This window comes from Pan paniscus, chromosome 4, assembly GCF_029289425.2.
Source record: "Pan paniscus chromosome 4, NHGRI_mPanPan1-v2.0_pri, whole genome shotgun sequence".
Classification (NCBI taxonomy): Eukaryota; Metazoa; Chordata; class Mammalia; order Primates; family Hominidae; genus Pan; species Pan paniscus.
This window is the reverse complement of record NC_073253.2, coordinates 155,557,538-155,577,203: the sequence shown is the minus strand read 5'-3', so window position 1 is coordinate 155,577,203 and position 19,666 is coordinate 155,557,538.

Genomic DNA, 19,666 nt, shown 5'->3' with positions numbered 1-19,666 from the left:
ATCTAGATGTGTATATATAAAGTTTAATCTGTATGCAATTCTAAAGTTAGGAAGGAGGTAGGAATAGGGACATGGGCATGTATGAAACCTAGGATTTAATAGTATGATAGAAGGACCAGGATGAAATGACCTTTGATAGCCAGTCTTTCATTAGGTCTTAGACTAAATTAGTTATTGCTGCTCTGAAACAAAAACTCAAAGGACATTTTTAAGGAAATGGCTAACTAGGGTTTTTATTCATTTTCAAATTCTACAACAATTTATTTTCTCCTGATCAAATGAAAGAGCTGCAGTGTTTGCTAAAATGAAGGAATTTCAATTTTTTTAGTTTAAAAATGTCCCACAATGGTACATATATTGGAATTTTTAGTCATGTGTTGGTTTCTTTTTTCCCAAAGAAGAGATAATTACTTTTCTTATGTTTTATTTTAGAGTCATTGATAAATTTTGAAAAGGAGTAAAAATAGAATAAAAACATAATCTTCATGACCAGCAGATGTCACTCTCTGTATAGGTTTGAATGAGAAAGGAACTTTACTCACATTACAGATTTTGCCAAATAGCTGATTTTAAACATCTCTAGAAAAGGTACTAGTGGCTCAAATTTAAAATTCCTTACCTGCGCCTCTGTGGACTGAAAACTGGCAGGCAGAACTCTGTTGGAGCCAGTAACCACGAGACTGCAAGAAATCACTGGGAAACCCAGGTGGGAAAGAGAAAATATCAATGACTTTTTCTGTAATACAAGCATGTGCATTTTTGACATCCTCACTGTTTGTCTAAGCCACCAAAAACTGCTGAAAGTTAGTAAATAATAGGTCAGCATTTTCAGGCATGAGCCAATGGGAAGCAAAACCAAATAGACTTACACTTTTTTTTTTTTTTTTTTTTTTTTGAAGCAGAGTCTTGCTCTGTCGCCCAGGCTGGAGTTCAGTGGCGCCGTCCCGGCTCGCTGCAAGCTCCGCCTCCTGGGTTCACGCCATTCTCCTGCCTCAGCCTCCTGAGTAGCTGGGACTACAGGCACCCGCCATCACGCCCAGCTAATTTTTTTGTATTTTTAGTAGAGACGGGGTTTCACCATGTTAGCCAGGATGGTCTCGATCTGACCTCGTGACCCACCCGCCTCGACCTCCCAAAGTGCTGGGGTTACAGGCGTGTGCCCACGCACCCGGCTAACTTATACTTTTAAAGAGTGAACTTGATGATACTTGAATTATATCTCAATTTTTTTTTTTTTTTTTTGAGACGGAGTTTAATTCTGTCACCCAGGCTGGAGTGCAGTGGTGTGATCGTGATCTCGGCTCACTGCAACCTCCACTCCCGGGTTCAAGAGATTCTTCTGTCTCAGCCTTCCAAGTAGCTGGGATTACAGATGCCCACCACTGCGTCCAGCTAATTTTTGTATTTTTAGTAGAGATAGGGTTTCACCATATTGGCCAGGCTGGTCTCGAACTCCTGACCTCAAGTGATCCACCTGCCTTGGCCTCCCAAAGTGCTAGGATTACAAGCATGAGCCACTGCGCCCAGCCTCAATTTTTAAAAATAGGCTTTGCGGCCGGGTGCAGTCGCTCACACCTGTAATCCCAGCACTTTGGGAAGCTGAGGCAGGAGGGCTGTTGAGGACAGGAGTTCAAGACTAGCGTGAGCAACATATCAAGACCCCGTGTCTACAAAAAATAAAATTAGCTGGGCATGGTAGCACATGCCTGTAGTCCCAGCTACTCAAGAGACTGAGACAGGAGGTTTCCTTGAGCCCAAAAGGTTGAGGCTGAAGTAGGCCATGATGGTGCCACTGCACTCCAGCCTGGGTGACAGAGTGAGACCTTGTCTGAAAAAAAAAAAAGGCTGGGCACAGTGGCTCACAGCTGTAATCCTGGCACTTTGGGAGGCCATGGCAGGAGGATCACTTGAGCCCAGGAGCTCAAGACCAGCCTGGCCAACAAAGTGACACCCTTTCTTTACAAAAATTAGCCGAGTGTGGTGGCATGCCCTCATAGTCCTAGCTACTTGGGAGGTTGAATTGGGAGGATCGCTTGAGCCCTGGAGGTGGAGGCTGCAGTGAGCTGTGATTATGCCACTGCACTCCAGCCTTGGCAATAGAGAGAGACCCATTAAAAAAAAAAAAAAAGCTCTGGATAGTATACAGGTTTTTTTTTTTTTAGCACTAAATTATATCAAATACTATGAGCATGGCTTTAATATCTACCAGGCATTTAGAAACATTGAATTTGAAGCTTTCAAAGTCTACGTTAATTTGAAGGGCAGTATAAGGTTATTGTGTGTTGTGATTTGTGCTTCTATGAATAAAGAGAGACCTTAGATTATTTTACTTTTGTTTTACAAATTTGCTGTAAATCTTATCATACTTCAGCAATGGATTGAGTCCTGCCTCAGCTACTGATTAGTTGTATAAACTTTGTAGTTCTTGGCATATAGGAATCAAGAGATCTGACAGTCTGATCATCTTGTTTTGACCTGCTTAGCATTCATTCATTCACTTGCTTCTTTTAATAATAACACCCTGATTTTTCTTGAGGAACTATTTTCCCCCCACTATCAGTCCATATTACCCCCTACTGGCTAATTAGTTAGCTGTAGTACTTTTGCTGGAATTAATAGGAAAGATGCTATACATTCTAAACTAATAGGATGTGTCTGGACTTCCAGTGGTCGGTTTTGCTACCTGTATTAGGGTTCTCCAGAGGGACAGAATGAATAGGATGTATGTATATGTGAAAGGGATTTTATTAGAAAGAATTGGCTCATATGATGCACAAGGCGAAGTCCCACGATAGGCCATCTGCAAGGTGTGGATGAGAGAAGCCAGTAGGGATTCAGTCTGAAAGCCTCAAAACTAGGGAAGCCAACAATACAGCCTTCAGTCTGTGGCTGAAGGCCCTAGAGCCCCTGGCAATCCACTGGTGTAAATCCAAGAGTCCAAAGGCTGAAGAACCTGGAGTCTGATGTCCAAGGGCGGCAGGAGCAGGAAGAAGCATCCAGCATGGGAAAAAGAAGGAAGCCAGGAGACCCAGCAAGCAAAAGCTATTCCACCTTCTGCCTCCTTTGTTCTAGCGGAGAACAAATGTAAGCTGTAAATGCTTACATTAAAAAGAAAAGTCAGCCAGGCATAGTGGCTCACGCCTGTAATCCCAACACTTTGGGAGGCCGAGACAGGCGGATCACGAGGTCAGGAGTTTGAGACCGGCCTGGCCAACATGGTGAAAACCCGTCTCTACTAAAAATAAAAAAATTAGCTGAGTGTGGTGGCAGGCACCTGTAATCCCAGCTACTTGGGAGACTGAGGCAGGAGAATCATTTGAACCCAGGAGGCAGAGGTTGCAGTGAGCAGAGATCGCACCATTGCACTCCAGCCTAGGTGACAGGGCAAGACTCTGTCTCAAAAAAAAAGAAAAGTCAATACCTAAACTTCCACCTAAAGAAACTAGAGAAATAAGAGCAAACTAAACCCAAAGCAAGCAGAAGGAAGGAAATAATAAAGATTAAAGTGGAAATAAATGAAACTCACCAACAATAGAGAAAATCATAGAAATCAACAGTTAGTCCTTTGAAAATATTAACAAAATTGACAAACCTTAAGTTAGACCTAAAAAAAACAGGAATGAAAGGGGACATTACTACCAACCTTACAGAATCAAAGAAGGAAATATTATGAACAATTGCATACCAACAAATTAGATAACCTAGATGAAACGGAAAAATTAATAGAAAGGCACAAACTCCCAAAACTGACTCAAGAAAAAATAGGAAACCTGAATAGACCCATAACAAGTAAAAAGATTGAGTCAGTAATCCAAAAAAAATCCAAGGAATCAGAGAAAGGCTCAGGGCCAGATGGATTCACTGTCATCTGATGAATTCTAACAAATATTAAAAGAACACCAATCCTTCACAAATTCTTCCAAAAAAATGAAAAGGAAGGAACACTTACCTCATTCCATGATATCAAACCAAACAAATAACATCACAAGAAAACTGCAGACCAGTATTCCTTATGAATATGCTTATAAAAATCCTCCATAAAATACTGGCAAACTCAATCCAGCAACGTATGACAAAAATTATACATTGTGACCAAGTGAGATTTATTCCAAGAATGCAAGGTTGGTTCAGTGTGAAAGTCAACCAGTAGGATACATCAAACTAACAGAATAAAAGAAACCACATGATCATTTCAACAGACGGGAAAAAAAACACTTGACAAATCCAATATCCTTTAATTAAAAAAAAAAACTAGAAATAGAAGGAAATGTCCTCAACTTGATGAGCATTTATGAAAATATGAAAAACCCACAGCTAACATACTTAGTGGTTTAAAAAAAAAGCCTTCCCTATAAGATCAGGAAAAGTCAAGACTGTCTACTCTCACCACTTGCTTGGTTTTTTTGAGACAAGGCCTATCTCTGTTGCTCAGGCTAGAGTGCAGTGGCACAATCATGGCTCACTACAGCCTCCACCTCCCAGGCTCAAACGATCCTCCTGCCTCAGCCTCCTGAGTAGCTGTAACCACAAGCACACACCACCATGGCAGGCTAATTGTTTATATTGTTTGTAGAGATGGGATTTTGCCATGTTGCCCAGGCTGGTCTCAAACTCCTGAGCTTGAGCATTCTGCCTGCCTTGGCCTCCCAGAGTGCTAGTATTACAGATGTGAGCCACTGCTCCCAGCCACCACTTTTATTTAACATTGTACTTGGAGATTCTAACCAGGACAATTAGGCAATAAAAAGAAATAAAAAGAATTACTTTTTATTAACATTTGTTATCGGACATGGAAGCTTTAAGAGGTGTATTCAGAGCATCCCCTGGTGTCCCAGACATAGTCTTTCTTGCTGCCATTGTGTAGCAGCAACCCAATTTCTCCTTAGTAATCATTATTGATTACCCTAGCCAGTAAAATATTCCCCCTCTTTGCGTATTGCTTCAGTGACATGAGCCCAGTACTAATGGTGATGGACAGAATTCATTTGCCAGATAATAGGACCCAAAATGACAAATCTATAATTTATTACAGGAAAAGAACATAGTATAGTATCCGCATTAAAGTACAGATATGCATCATACCCAAAGGCTGCCTCATAAGAAGAGGTCTGGAGAGGACAATTTTGAGCACTAATTGTCAGGGCCTGTGGTAGGCAGAAAAATGGTCCTTCAAAGGTGTCTGCATATTTATCCCTGAAACCTGTACATATGTTACTTTACATGGCAAAAAAAGACTTTGAAAATGTGATTAAGTGAAATATCTTGAGATAGGAAGATTATCCTGGATTATCCAATGGGCCCATTGTGGTCACAAGGGTCCCTCTCATAAGGAGACAGGAGAGTCAAGATGTGAGGATAAAAGCAAAGGTCAGGGAGTCAGAGTTTTGAAGATGCTACTCTGCCAGCTTTGAAGATGAAAGAAGAGGCCACCAGCCTAGGAATACAGGCAGCCTCTAGAATTTGGAAAAGGTAAGAACAGATTCTCCACTTGAATTTCCAGAAGCAATCAGCCTGTTGACTGACAACTTTACCTTAGTTCATAAGACTGATTTTGGACTTCTGACCTACAGAATGTAAGATAATAAATTTATGTCATTTTAAGCTACTGATTTTGTGGTAAAGTGTTAGAGCGGCAATAGGAAACTAACACAGGGCAGTAGGGACACACTCTCTTGGATCAGGGACCAACAGTATGAGCATGGAACACCTCAGAACCAGAGTGCTCAAAATGGAGCCTCGGCTGGGGTTTCTTACTCCCTGCTGTTCACACAGGCGTATTTTTGGCACATAACCAGCCCCAGCAACCAAGTTTTTGTGTCCCTGGAGGAAGGAGAACAGCGGGAGGGACAGAGGTCTCTAGGTATAAATCATTCATCTGACTATTACAATAAACAGTGTTGACAAACTGGTACAAACTACCCTGAAACTCCTCATACATAAGGTTACAAAACAATATTATTAATCAGGATATATTATGCCTTGACCAGGATTTGGTGTTATGCAAACAGGTGAGGCCAATTTCAGGCCCACTGGAATTCATCCTCATAGCACAACCCCAAAATGATCAGTGACAGTCTCAACTTACAATTCACTAAAACCACTGTTATATCCCCTGGTGGAAGCATTCCTCTCTTGGGAAACAAGACTGCCAAAATAACAGTTCACAGATGCAGCAAAGGGAAGCACAGATTCTGTGAGTGGATTATTAGGTGCAATAGTAAAATGAGCCACTCCCACTTTCACTCCTTGATTTCTGGGCTCATATTTTGACCTTGGAAGTTAGGGTTACATATCTTTGGTTATCAATTCAAAGCACATACTGCATCCTGTGAAATAGAACCTAATCCTTTTAGGTTATTTTCTCTCAGTTGCAAGTAACTGAGTCTTAAGTAAATCATTCTATCATTCTAACAAAGCAGATGCTTCTGGGTGATGAAGTACATGACAAAACCAATAAATTCCATGGGCATCAGTCTATTGCCACACTTTGTTATGGACTGAATGTTTCCCCCCCAAATTCATATGTTGAAGGCCTGACCCCCCATCAATATGACAGTACTTGGAGATGGGACCTTTGGGAGGGCGTTAGGGTTAGGTGAGGTCATGAGGGCAGGACCCTGGTCCCGTGAGATTAGTGCCCTTATAAGAAGAAGAGATACCAAGAGATTTGTGCAAGATGGCAGCTGCCTACAAGGCCAAGAGAAGAGGCCTTAGAATGAAACCTACCTTGCCAGTACCTTGATCTTGGACTTCACACCCTCCACTGTAAGGAATAAATTTCTGTTGTTTAATTCACCTAGTCTGTGGCATTTTATTGTGGCAGCCCAAGCAGACTAATACATACTCCTTTGCTAATCTTTGATAAGAAGTAATGTGATGCATGATACCATGACAGTTAATAAGGCTGACAGAGATAATAAAGGCAAAGTCATATCCAGAATATGTATCTTTTCTAGTGACAGTAAATAGAAAGTGCCCACTGTAATCAACCTGCCACCAAGTACCTATGTTAGGCGCTCAGTGTTGGTCCCTGCTGTTGGCAGGTCAGGCACTCAGCATATCAAACTTGGTGAGGGGAAGTCCATGTTGTTGAGCCTAAATGTAAGTCTCCATCCTTGCCAGCATGGCCTCTCTTGTACATGGACCTATTGGGCAGTCATTGGGAAGGCTGGTTAAAGAGGCCATCTGATATCCACAGAGTATGTCATCTTTTTTTCTTTTTTTAAACTGATATTTGAGAGTTATACATATTTGGGGTGTACATGTGACAGTTTTACACATGTGTACAATGTGTCATGATCAAATCGGGGTATTGTAATATCTGTCACCTCAAACATTTTTCTTTGTGTTGGGAGCATTACAATTTTTCTAGCTATTTTGAAGTATACAATAAATTACTGTTAACTATAGGTTCCCTACTGTATTATTGAATGCTATAACATATTCCTTCTTTTTTTTTTTTTTTTTTTTTTTTGAGACATAGTTTTGCTCTTGTTGTCTAGGCTAGGGTGCAATGGTGAGATCTCAGCTCACTGCAACCTCCACCTCCCGGGTCCAAGCAATTCTTCTGCCTCAGCCTCCCGAGTAGCTGGGATTATAGGCGCCTGCCACCACGCCTGGCTAATTTTTGTATTTTTAGTAGAGACGGGGTTTCACCATGTTGGCCAGGCTGGTCTCGAACTCCTGACCTCAAGTGATCCATCTACCTCGGCCTCCCAAAGTGCTGGGATTACAGGTGTGAGCCACCATGCCCAGCCCCATATTCCTTCTTTATAACTGTAATTTTTTTTTTACTTAATTACCAACTTCTCTGCATTCTCCCCTGCCCACCACCACCACCACCACCCTACTCTTTGCAGCCTCTGCTAACTACCATTTTACTCTCTATCTCCATGAGATCCATGTTTTTAGCTCCCACATATGACTGAGAACATGTGATATTTGTCTTTCTAGGCCTGACTTATTTCAGTGAACATAATGACCTCCAGTCTCATTCATGTTGCTGCAAATGACAGGATTTCATTCTTTTTTTAAGGCCAAATAATATTCCATTGTGTATATATACCATGTCTTTATCCATTCATCCATTGATGGAGACTTAGGTTGGTTCCATATGTTTACTGTTGTGAATAGTGCTGCAGTAAACATAGGAGTGCAGATACACTGATTTCCTTTCTTGTGGATACATACTTAGCAGTGGGATTACTGGATCATATAGTGGTTCTATTTTTAGTTTTTTTGAGGAACCTCCACATTGCTCTCCATATTCACTGTACCACTTTACATCCCTACCAACAACGTATGAGCATTCTCCTTCTCTGCATCCTCACTAGCATTTATTATTTTTTGTCTTTTTGGCAATAGCCATTTTAACTGGGGTAGATGATATCTCATTGTGGTTTTGATTTGCATCTCCCTGATGATTAGTGATGTTGAACATTTTGTCATACACCTGTTGGCCATTTTTATGTCTTCTTTTGAGAATTATCTATTCAGGACTTTTGCCCATTTTTAATTTGGATTATTTAGTTTTTGCTATTGAGTTGCTTGAGTTCTTTATATATTGTTCTTTTATTATTATATTAATCTCTTGTCAAATGGATAGTTTGCAAGTATTTTCTCCCATTCTGTAGGTTGTCTTTTCATTCTGTTGATTGTTTCCTTTACTGTGCAGATGCTTATTCATTTAAGTTAATCCCTTTGTCTATTTTTCTTTTGTTGCCTGTGCTTTTGAGGTCTTATTCAAAAATTTTTTCCCAGACCAATATCCTGTAGGGTTTTCTCTATGTTTTTGTCTAGTAATTTAATAGTTCTTGGACTTAGGTTTAAGTCTTTAATCCATTTTTAGTTGATTTTTGTATGTTGTAAAAGAGATCTCATTTCATTCTTCTGTATGTGGATATCCAGTTTTCCCAGCACCACTAATTAAAGAGACCACCCTTTCCTAAGTTTATTTTCTTGGTGCCTTTGTCAAAAATGAGTTGGCTATAAATATGTAGATTTATTTCTGGGTTCTTTTATCTTTTCCATTGGTCTATGTGAAAGAGTGTCATCTTGTCTTACTGTTTATTGAGAGCCTCCTCTGCAGTGGATGGATGTCTGTGTTAGTTTAGGTTCAGCAAGGCAGTCCGGAAGACCTCAAGCCAAAGTCAGCTGTCACAAGAGACCCATATATTCCAGCAATAGGCGTGGCTAAGTATTCCTGCCATGCTCAGACATTTGCTGGGGAGAGCTCCCAGGAAGCGTGAACCGGCACAAGTACAGTGATGAAATTCAGAATGCATTAATTTCAGCCTCTGGGGACCCTGGTTAATTATGTTTCCTGTAGTTGACAGCTGCAAAGTGCATTCTCATGGGCACACAACATCCTTTGGTAAGTATTCATCTGGAGCACAATTATCTTTAATTCTCTGCCTATTCTAAGAGGTCCATTCATGTACCTGTCCCCCACACCTTTTTGTCACTTATCTTCTCAATCTGTTTTTTCCAAGTCCCTGATCGTCCATCAAACCATTAGTAACTTCCCTTGACTACTGCAGTTTAGATCCATACTTATGGATATTGTTCAATTCAGACATAGTAGAGAACCAAATGTACTGCTCAAAATTTTCTCTAGGAACTTTTCCCTTCATTAGGATCTTTCCAAGACATACCTGATCGGGGTTGTAATGCTGCAATAGATTTTGCAGCAACCAGCTTGTACCAGCATATTGGTCAGAATAAATTATAAGCCAGTTCTAAATTTCTTCCTGCTAGTCAGCTGGTCATAAAGAACTCCCCATGTAGCCTAAATTATGGATTGAGAAAAAAGAAGGCTTGCAACACAAGTAGGTGTCAATGGTGTTAAGCCACTTACTCAGGCAACTTGCTTGTGCCTTCCAAATGTGCTTAATCTTTGTTTCTTCTGTACTTCTTTCCACTTGAGGATAGATTGCTGCTATGCTCACTCCAATTTATGGCTTGCTGGATCAAATAGCACCCTGTCCCATGGTTAGATGCCTAGTATCAAATCAGTGACTATTTCTCAGGAGAAAAATAGTTATCTACAGAAGAGGGTGTGGATTTTCTCTACCACCCCAGAGGTCAATGCTTCAGTTCTCCTATTGGCATTTGCCAAAGCCTCCATAAAGAATTCCTATTTGCCACATTCAGGTGTCATTGGATCTGCTGCCTCTTAAGCTGCAAGTGGCAGAGTAGCTAGCACTACAGCATGGACTTGCTGCAGAGCCATTTCGGGCTCTGGTCTCCACTCCAAACTGGCAGTCTTATGGATTACTTGGTAGATGGGTCAGAGCAGCATCACTCATTTGTGGTATATGTTGCATCCAGATTTAAAAAGAAGCTCATCAAGCACTGTTCCTCTGCTGTATAGTGGTAGGTCATGCAAGGCACAGCAACTTCTTGTTCACCTTGAAGGGGATATTGCAATATGCTCCAGACTATTAGCACATCAGAAACTTTGCTAAGGTCATGAGTCCCTCTATTTTTGTGGTGGTTATCTCCCATTCTCTGACCCACATGCATTTTGCTAAGACATCTAAAGTACTTGCTACTACCTTCTTATCAGATCAGTTACTCTGGAATGTCAAGATGATCGAAATCTCTGCAGACTATATTATAGCAGTCATTAAGTTAATATATCCCTAAGGCAAGTCTGTGAAGGTGATCTCTTGGCTCTGTCAGGTAAAGACAAACTGTTTCTGGTGTTCATTGCAAATTGGTATAGAGAAAAAAAGTCATTTGCCTTATCACTAAGAACCTCTTAAGACTTTGGATTCTTTTCTCTACATTATGCCAGAAAGTTCTGAGACCTCAAACTTATTATATATAGGTTACTGTTTAGTCCAAGTTTCTGTCGTCTAAGTAAGTAAATTCTTAATACAATCTAACACCCAGAATCTCTGATAAGTACTCTCATACCAGTAAATTTGGCCTGTTATATTCCACCTTCTTTGGTCTAACACTCTTAGAATCCCATTCCAATATATATTGACCAGGTTTCAGCCTATAGAAATCAGAAAAATCTTGCAGTTCTTTTGGATTATAAAGTATTTCCTTCGGAATCAGACTTTGTATTTGTTCCCTTGGAATATGCTGGGTTTGACCCTAGTTACGTCCTGGTGGCAACAAGGAGTAGTTAGGCTGTGTCTTAGAGAATATAGGCACCTCCTTGAAAGGCTCTTGCCTCAGGTGAGGTTATTACATGGTCTTCAAGCAAAAGATAGCTAATCTCAGACATGGAAGATTTTCAGCTTCATCCAAGTCCATGAAGATGTCCTCATTCCAAGTCTTGGGGACACTTTCCAAATTCTCACCCTAACTTTCGCTGGGAAATGTGGGCTATGAAATGTATCTAAATCTCATTTAGATACTTTTAGGACTGCCACAGATGCTCTCTAGTTCTCTGACAAAGACTTGAGCTGAGATTTGAAAGAGCTGAGTGTGACATTTTCTTCCTGTAAGCACTCCATGCACTCAGAAGCAGGCATCCCACCTCACAATGTTTATAGTCATCTTCATTCCAAGCAGCCACGTGGGCCCCCAAGTCACCTGCCTCAGGGGGTTCTTTATTACAATAAATAATTTGAATATCAGTGTCATACCAGCATCCCATTTCATGACAAAAAGCTCAACATTTCATTCAAGTCTAAAGACAAACCCAAACACCTCAAAAATTCCATCTTTGAGAGTCTGTTTCCTGGGACTCCTGATCCCAATTTCTGAATCAATCAGGGTTCAGTCAGGATACATAAGCTATACCAGTTACTTTCACAGGGAGAATTTAACATAAAGAAGTGTTAAGCAGGTATTGGAGAACTTGAGGGGCAAAAGGAATACTATAGTAAATGCACAAAGCAGCTACCAGCCCTACAGCTGGGAGAACATGGAGAGTAATTTGAGATTATTAAAATGCAGAAACTTTGATGGAGGGCCCCACGGAGCTGGGACTGAGAGAGCATCTGCCATCTGATACTGGTTGTCTGAAGAAGTATAATGAGACTGAGATTGTGGAAAAAAATGCAAACTTGAACCAGCTGCTCCTACGGGAAATAACTGTCATTGCCAGGGTAAGGAACAGTTGCTTAGTGACAATGACAGTAACAGGAACAAAACAGAAAGGACCAAGTTCCTTGCCACTGTTCTTGACTTCCAATCTTCTTCTAGTATTCCCTATTTGCAGGCTGACAGAAGGCTGGCTGGTAAAGAAGAAATGGGATTTGCAAAGTACCAGCCCTGGCATCACGTAACTGAGTTTGGAACTGAGACTATAGCTTAATAACCAATACGGTGTGTGTCTGTCTGTGCATGCGTACACTTGCACGTGTGTTCATGTGTGTTTTCCGAACCATTTTAAAGTGAGTTCATCGTGTGCCTTTACCCCTACATACTTCAGCATGCATCTCCTAAAAATAAGGACATCCTTTTTTTTTTTTTTTTAAACAGTTTCACTCTTTTTGCTCAAGCTGGAGTGCAATGGCGCAATCTCAGCTCACTGCAACCTCCACCTCCTGGATTCAAGTGATTCTCATGCCTCAGCCTCCCCAGTAGCTGGGATTACAGGCGCACACCACCACCCCTGTCTAATTTTAGTATTTTTAGTAGAGATGGGGTTTCACCATGTTGGCCAGGCTGGTCTCGAACTTCTGACCTCAGGCAGTCCACCCACCTCGGCCTCCCAAAGTGCTGGGATTACAGGTGTGAGCCACCATGACCAGCTGACATTATCCTTTCTAAGTACAAAACCATTCTTCACACCTGATAAAAAGTAATAATTCTTTAATATTACCTAATACTGAGACCATATTGAAAGTCCCCCCCAATATCTTTTATTTCTGATTTTATTATCTTTTATTTCTGAACCACCTTTTTATTTTTTCATGACATTAAAATTTTGAAGAATATCCCACTTAGTTGATTGGAGTATCTTCTTATATGCCATTTAACGAATTATTCTAGGTTTTCTGCTAATCAGAGGTTAGGTTGAAAGGCTTTATTCAATTCAGGTTAGTATCATTTGATTCAGTTTAGTAGGTATAAAATGCCAAATTGTTACATCCTTGGTAATGCTAAATTTACTTAATTGGTTACAGAGTAGCCACCACATCTATGTTTTTCCCTTTGAGCTTTTTTTAGAATGTCTTATCTTTAATATGTAATACATGCATATGGTAAATTGCAACAGTACAGAGAAAGCTGTGACTCCCGTCCTATCTCCCAGCTCCAGAATTCTCCCCAGAGGCAGCTACTGTTACCAGATTATGGATTTTTAAAGAGATAGTTATTAATAAACAAGTATGTGCATGGGTGCCTGGGTACATTGTGTGTGTGTGTGTGTGTGTGTGTGTGTGTGTGTGTGTGTGTGTGTAACCTTTTTTTCTTCACAAGTAGTAGCACATTACACATTCTTGAATACTTCAAGATTTTTAATTTAGTGTCAATAAAATAAATTTACTGGATGTAAATTAAGTGGATGAGGCATAGTCTTCTGAGTGTTATTTAAAGGACATCTGTAGAAGTCTTTTGAAATACAAGATTTAGAGAAATTAGTCACCTTCTGCTTCAGAACTGCTAACAGTTAAAATACCCCTTTCCAGCCACTAGCAATATCTCATTTATGCAGTTTAATCATGTCTCATTTCCTTAATGTGGGACTCCTACTTTTCTTCCCAGCCAAAAGGCAAAGATGGATCCTTTATTTCTCATATTCCCTCCTAAAATCACGCGGGCAAAATGTGGCAAAGCCTGTTTCTGGACTCATTCGTAGGCTACTTTCCTCAGAACCTGATTCTACAAAGCAGAAGCCTCTAGAACTTAGCAGGGCATTTTCTCAAATCAAATGTTAGTTCATTTCTGATCCACACACTGAGTGGAGAAACCTCATCAAGAGCTTTTTGCATCAGATTCCAAAATGAAGTCTTTCCAGCTGAGGCCCTTCGAGTTACATCTGGAAACTGATTGGAGCTTTTCTGGGTCAATTCTTGTTGAATGTAAACGATACCTATTTTAGTCTGATTTCTTCTACACTAGGACTCTGTCTCAGAGCTTTAACTTTTTTTTTTTTTTTGGAGATGGAGTTTCACTCTTGTTGCCCCGGCTATTGGAGTGCAATGGCGCGAACTCAGCTCACCGCAACATCTGCCTCCCAGGTTCAAGCGATTCTCCTGCCTCAGCCTCCCGAGCAGCTGGGATTACAGGCATGCGCCACCACGCCCAGCTAATTTTTTTGTATTTTTTTAGTAGAGATGGGGTTTCTCCATGTTGGTCAGGCTGGTCTCGAACTCCCGACCTCAGATGATCCACCTGCCTCAGCCTCCCAAAGTGCTGGGATTACAGGCGTGAGCCACCGCGTCCGGTCAGAGCTTTAACTTTCTTAAAATCTGAAATGGGGCCAGGCGTGATGGCTCATGCCTGTGATCTCAACACTTTGGGAGGCCAAGGCAGGTGGATCACCTGAAGTCAGAAGTTCGAGACCAGCCTGACCAACATGGTGAAACCCCGTCTCTACTAAAAATACAAAAATTAGCCGGGCATGATGGCACATGCCTGTAATCTCAGCTACTTGGAGGCTGAGGCAGGAGAATTGCTTGAACCTGGGAGGCAGAAATTGTGGTGAGCCGAGATCACGCCATTGCACTCCAGCCTGGGCAACAAGAGCGAAACTCCATCTCAAAACAAAACAAAACAAAACACAAAAAAAACCTAAAGCAAGAAGAGCCTCTGAGAACTCTGGTTCTTCTTTTCCTTCCCATGAAAACTACTCGCTTGTTGACGCCCTCTGCCCAGCTAAATATAGTCTAGTAGAAGGAACTTATGGCTGGGTGCAATATTTTGGTTATCCCAACTCTGACCCTCATTCAATGTGTAATCTTGGGAAGATGACCTGCCTCTGTGCCTCAGTTCCTTCAGGTGTATAATGAGGGAAATACTTTTCCCAAATTTGAAAGATGGAACAAAAAGCTATTTAAAAAAATTTTTAAGAAAGCATATCATTGTAGAGGGATTACTATTATTAACCATCCAAACTCTGGCACATCCCCAGATCCAGCTCATCCATAAGAGCAAAAGAAGAATTTCCAAAAACTACAACACAGCATAGACTTTATTTTTTATTTTCTTGGAGGGAGGGATGTTGAATAACATATTCCCATGGTTTTAAAAATCAAATCATTCCAAAAGACAAGCAGTGAATAAGCCTCCCTCTCACAATTGTTTTCCAGTTCCCCTCTCCAGAGACAACTTCATGGGTTACAATTTCTGTATCCTTGCAGAAATAATTGTTTTTATGCCCATGTGTGTTTGTGTGTTTTCCTTGCCTTTCTTTTATTAATGTGTATAGTAGCGAACTATATACATTGTTCTGCTCCTTATTTTTCTCACTAAACAGTATATCTCAGAGATCATTCCATATAAGACATAGAATTCTGCCTCTGTGTAGATATGTATAGTGATTTATTTAATCAGCTCCCTGTTATTGGGCATTTAGATTGTTTCCAATCCTTTATTAAACAAGGTTGCAGTGAATATCCATATGCACATTCCCAGAATAAGTTCCTGGAAACAGAATGGCTATATCAAAAAATAAATTGTGTATTTTTAATTTTTTAAATAAATCAGCAAGCTTTCATTTGGGTTGATCTTGTTTCATTCTAAGTGACATAATACACAGAGCAGCCAACATTCACTTCGACATCATGGTCTTTTAAACCTGGGCTGTTTTGATCTTTTCCCTCATATGGCATTACAACAATGAATACAGTTCTCCAGGCTTGAGGTCTTAGAAGTCTGTGGAATGGCAGCAAGTCCTCTCTATGAACAGCTATCTCCCCGGTACTGCCACATTGGTGAGCACCATCTGGAATTATCTCATTCTGGAGAAACTCACAGACCCTTATTAAAAGTAAGCATCTGAGAACTTGGGTCTTGGCCATCAGCTGTTTGGAATGATTCAACAATAGTTTTAAAATATTATTTTATACCAAAATTGGAGAAAATAAAAGGCTGAAAATGGCAAAAAAAAAAAAAGCCTACATTTAAATAATGAGTGTAAGTCAGAAGACTTTCTTCTTGGCTCCACAACCATTAAATCATTGAAGGTCTCTGGACCTCTTTGTCTTCGGGTATAAAATGAAGACCGTGGACCAAATTATTTCTCAGGACCTTTCCTCCTTTGATATTCTGAAGATTCAGATGCAGCATAAGGGGTACTTGTCCTCCCAATCTGACCATTTTCAAAATGCAAGAAGTGTCACAAATCACTACATGATTACTATCCAAATGGGTGATACAGTTGTGAAGGGATTTAGACAGTGATGTGCTGGTGAACAGGCTGGGGGCTGGGGTAGAGGGAACAGTGCTCTGATTTGTAGAATTTGCTGATTTCATGGTGTGATTACTTTCACATTACCAACATGACATCACTAAACTCAGAGTTGGGAAGAGATGCATGGAATTGGCTGCTGGGATCCACCAAACCACCAGTTAAGAATGCAAAGAAGGGATTTTCTTCATACTGTTCTATGCTGAGAGGACTTCATAAAAGAGGAAAGATTTGGACTAGGCATTGAAGGATATTGCTTAGGACTTTCCATGGTAACTGACAGAAACAATTCAAACTAGCTTAAAGAAAGAAAAAGAATATGAGAATGAAACTGTTTTAGCACAAGTATCTGAAAAAAGGGCTTTAATAATGTAGTCATGGCACTTGCTCCACCTTTCAGTTCTTCTTGAATCTACTTCTATTTGTGTATTCATGTCATTGTCTCCTGCCATAAGCAGGCTGTCTCCAAGTGGCAGGAAAAACATGGCTAGTGGCAGCCCAGGGGCTACCTCTTTGCAGTCAACAATTCAAAAGAAAAGCAATGCACTCTTATGGAGATCACGTGGAAAGACTGATTGGCTCACATGGATCTCATGCCCACCAATTCAACTCCTAACTGGGCAGAAAAGGAAAGGGTACGTAATTCACATGCCCCTGGCACTGTAGCCAGAGAGCAGACAGAGCACTAGGATAGACCTCTCTTCCCCTACCACCCAAAACACATGAGAGTCATCCAAACAGAGTTCACCAATGGAAAAAGCCATGAATTTCTGGTAGAAATAATGGTAAGGCTTTGTGGAGAGGCAGAAGAAGATATAGTAATTAGAGGGAATGGCATATGTAGGTGCAGAAATGTAAACATTGATGGTGCATTTGGGAGTCAGTGAGAAAACCACCCTGAGCAAAGCAGAGCTTACCTTTAAGACAGTGGTTTGCAACAGAGGGCAATTTTGCCCCTCTGGAAAGATTTGGCAAAGTCTGAAGACATTTTTGTTGTCCCAGCTGGGGTCGAGGAGGGCTGCTACTAGTAGGTAGTATCTAGTGGGTAGAGGCCAGAGATCCTGCTAATCCTACAATGCATAGGACAGTCCCCTCAACAAAAAAAGGCTGGGTTTAGGCTTTATCCTCTGTTACACAGGGAAGCATTAGAAAGATATTTAGAAAGACTAAGGTAGCTTGTACATACCCTGCTCCTTCTGCCTGGCACCACTCCTCACCTTGGCCACCTTTGTATGACTAGCCCTTTTTTATCCTTTGGGACTCAGCTTAAATATCACCTACTGAAGAGATCATCTAGACTTTTCAATCAAAGTAGGTTATCTCACAGACTTCATACCGTTATTCTTTCCCATGTTTCCCTCTTATTTTCACCACAATTTTGAATTATATGTTTATTTGGTTGCTGGTTTCACATCTGTCTCATAAGGAGAGACCGTCCTTATTCATTCATCACTGTGAGCCCAACATCAAGCAGAGTGCCTGGTGCATTGTAGTTGCTGATATTTAATCAATGATTAATCTGAAGGTTGATGGGAGGATTGAAATGGGGTTGAGCATAGGAGGTGGATAGAAAGAGGAAAGAAGGCAGTCCTCTAGATTTCTTCTCTGCTTGTTCTGATCCACACTCATCTCCTTTCCCTGACTTTCACAGCACCTATAGTTCATAACATGACATGTCAGTTAGGATTTTAAGCAGACATGAATTTAATAAAAAGAATCAAATAGACTCAGAACCATTGCAGAACAAGTTCTGGCTTGAGCTTGCAGGAATGAGTCCCAAAACCTGCCGTCGTACTAACCCCACCACCCCAAGGGATGTGGCCTTCTGCCACAATCAGGAGGCCGGCGACTGGCCTAGTCTGACTACAAGAACACAACATCTTAGGTGTAATCTGGGGATCAGGAACTGGCAGAACTCTAGAGTCACACTGCACCTTCCAGGTCACCACCAGCAAAGTAGATTCCTCCCAGGCTGCTGCCTCCTCTTCACATAACTGTTTTTGTTTTTTGTCTTTTGTTTTTTGTTTTTCTGAACACAATTTTGAATTCAGGTCTTTCCCAGGTGCACAGGACTGGCTAAACCTAAATTATAATGGGAGCCCCAACAGCAAGGAGTCTAGGAAATGGATTTTTAGCTTTCTAGTCTCTGTTGTATAGGAAAGCACACCAAGAAAAGTTTGGACAATTGTGGAACAAGCCAATCTGCCACATCTGCCTCATGGCTGCCCCGCTCTGTAGCCATCAATGTCATAATATCATTCATCTTCTCTAGATGGATACTAGCATGTTCTCTAGATGTGAATGGATGTGAAATGAATTGCATGAAATCGAAGGGGAAAATCCTCCTCTTTCATGTTCACACTTTGCACCTTTCCTATGGCACTTAATTGTATTTTGCCTCCTGGTGTAATTTGTGTTCTCATTCAGAAGTTCATCTCTTTGTCCCCATACTCATAATAGGTAATAAATGTTTATAGACTGTGGCCGGGTGCAGTGGCTCACGCCTGTAATCCCAGCACTTTGGGAGGCCGAGGCAGGTGGATGACCTGAGGCCAGGATTTCAAAACCAGCCTGAGCAAAATAGTGAAGCCCCATCTCTACTAAAAGTACAAAAATTAGCCTAGTGTGGTGTTGCGCACCTGTGGTCCCAGCTACTCGGCAGGCTGAGACGGGAGAATCGTTTGAACCCGGGAGGTGGAGATTGCAGTGAGCTGAGATTGTGCCACTGCACTCCAGCCTAGGCAACAGAGCGAGACTCCATCTCAAACAAACAAACAAACAAATGTTTGTAGACTGAATTCAAGCAGAGAGTAAAGACAGAGAGAGGCTAGGGAGAGGAAGTTCTAAGCCCCATTCTAGCTTGACACAGTTCCTGCAGCTCGTGGAACTGCCACTTGACAAGTATTTTGGATTGCATGCTACATGAAGCCATCACCACTGCAAGGAACCATAGGACAGGGACCCAGGAACTCTGCTAGGCTTCAGGAAACCTAGGTTCCAAGTATCCTTCAAAAGTTGGGAAAACATGTGCCCCCATTCAATCAGTAGTGTTTATTAAATGTTTCACACTACCAGGTGTAGCAGCACTGCCTTTCTTAACTTTTCATTAACCTTTTTTTTTTTAACCAATGAGAGCATGCCAGTGATTTCAACCTCTGTCATGATGGAGCCACATGGATAACACACAGATATTACCACTCTACTCTAGGAGAGGGGCTTTCCTGAGCCCTTTAGATTCTGAATGGCCTCCAGGCATTCTAAGCAGTTTCCTCACCTTTCCAATTGCTGACACATCTGACCCAAGAGGCGGTGGATGGAAGTTTCCTTTCCAGCCATCTGTGTATCAAC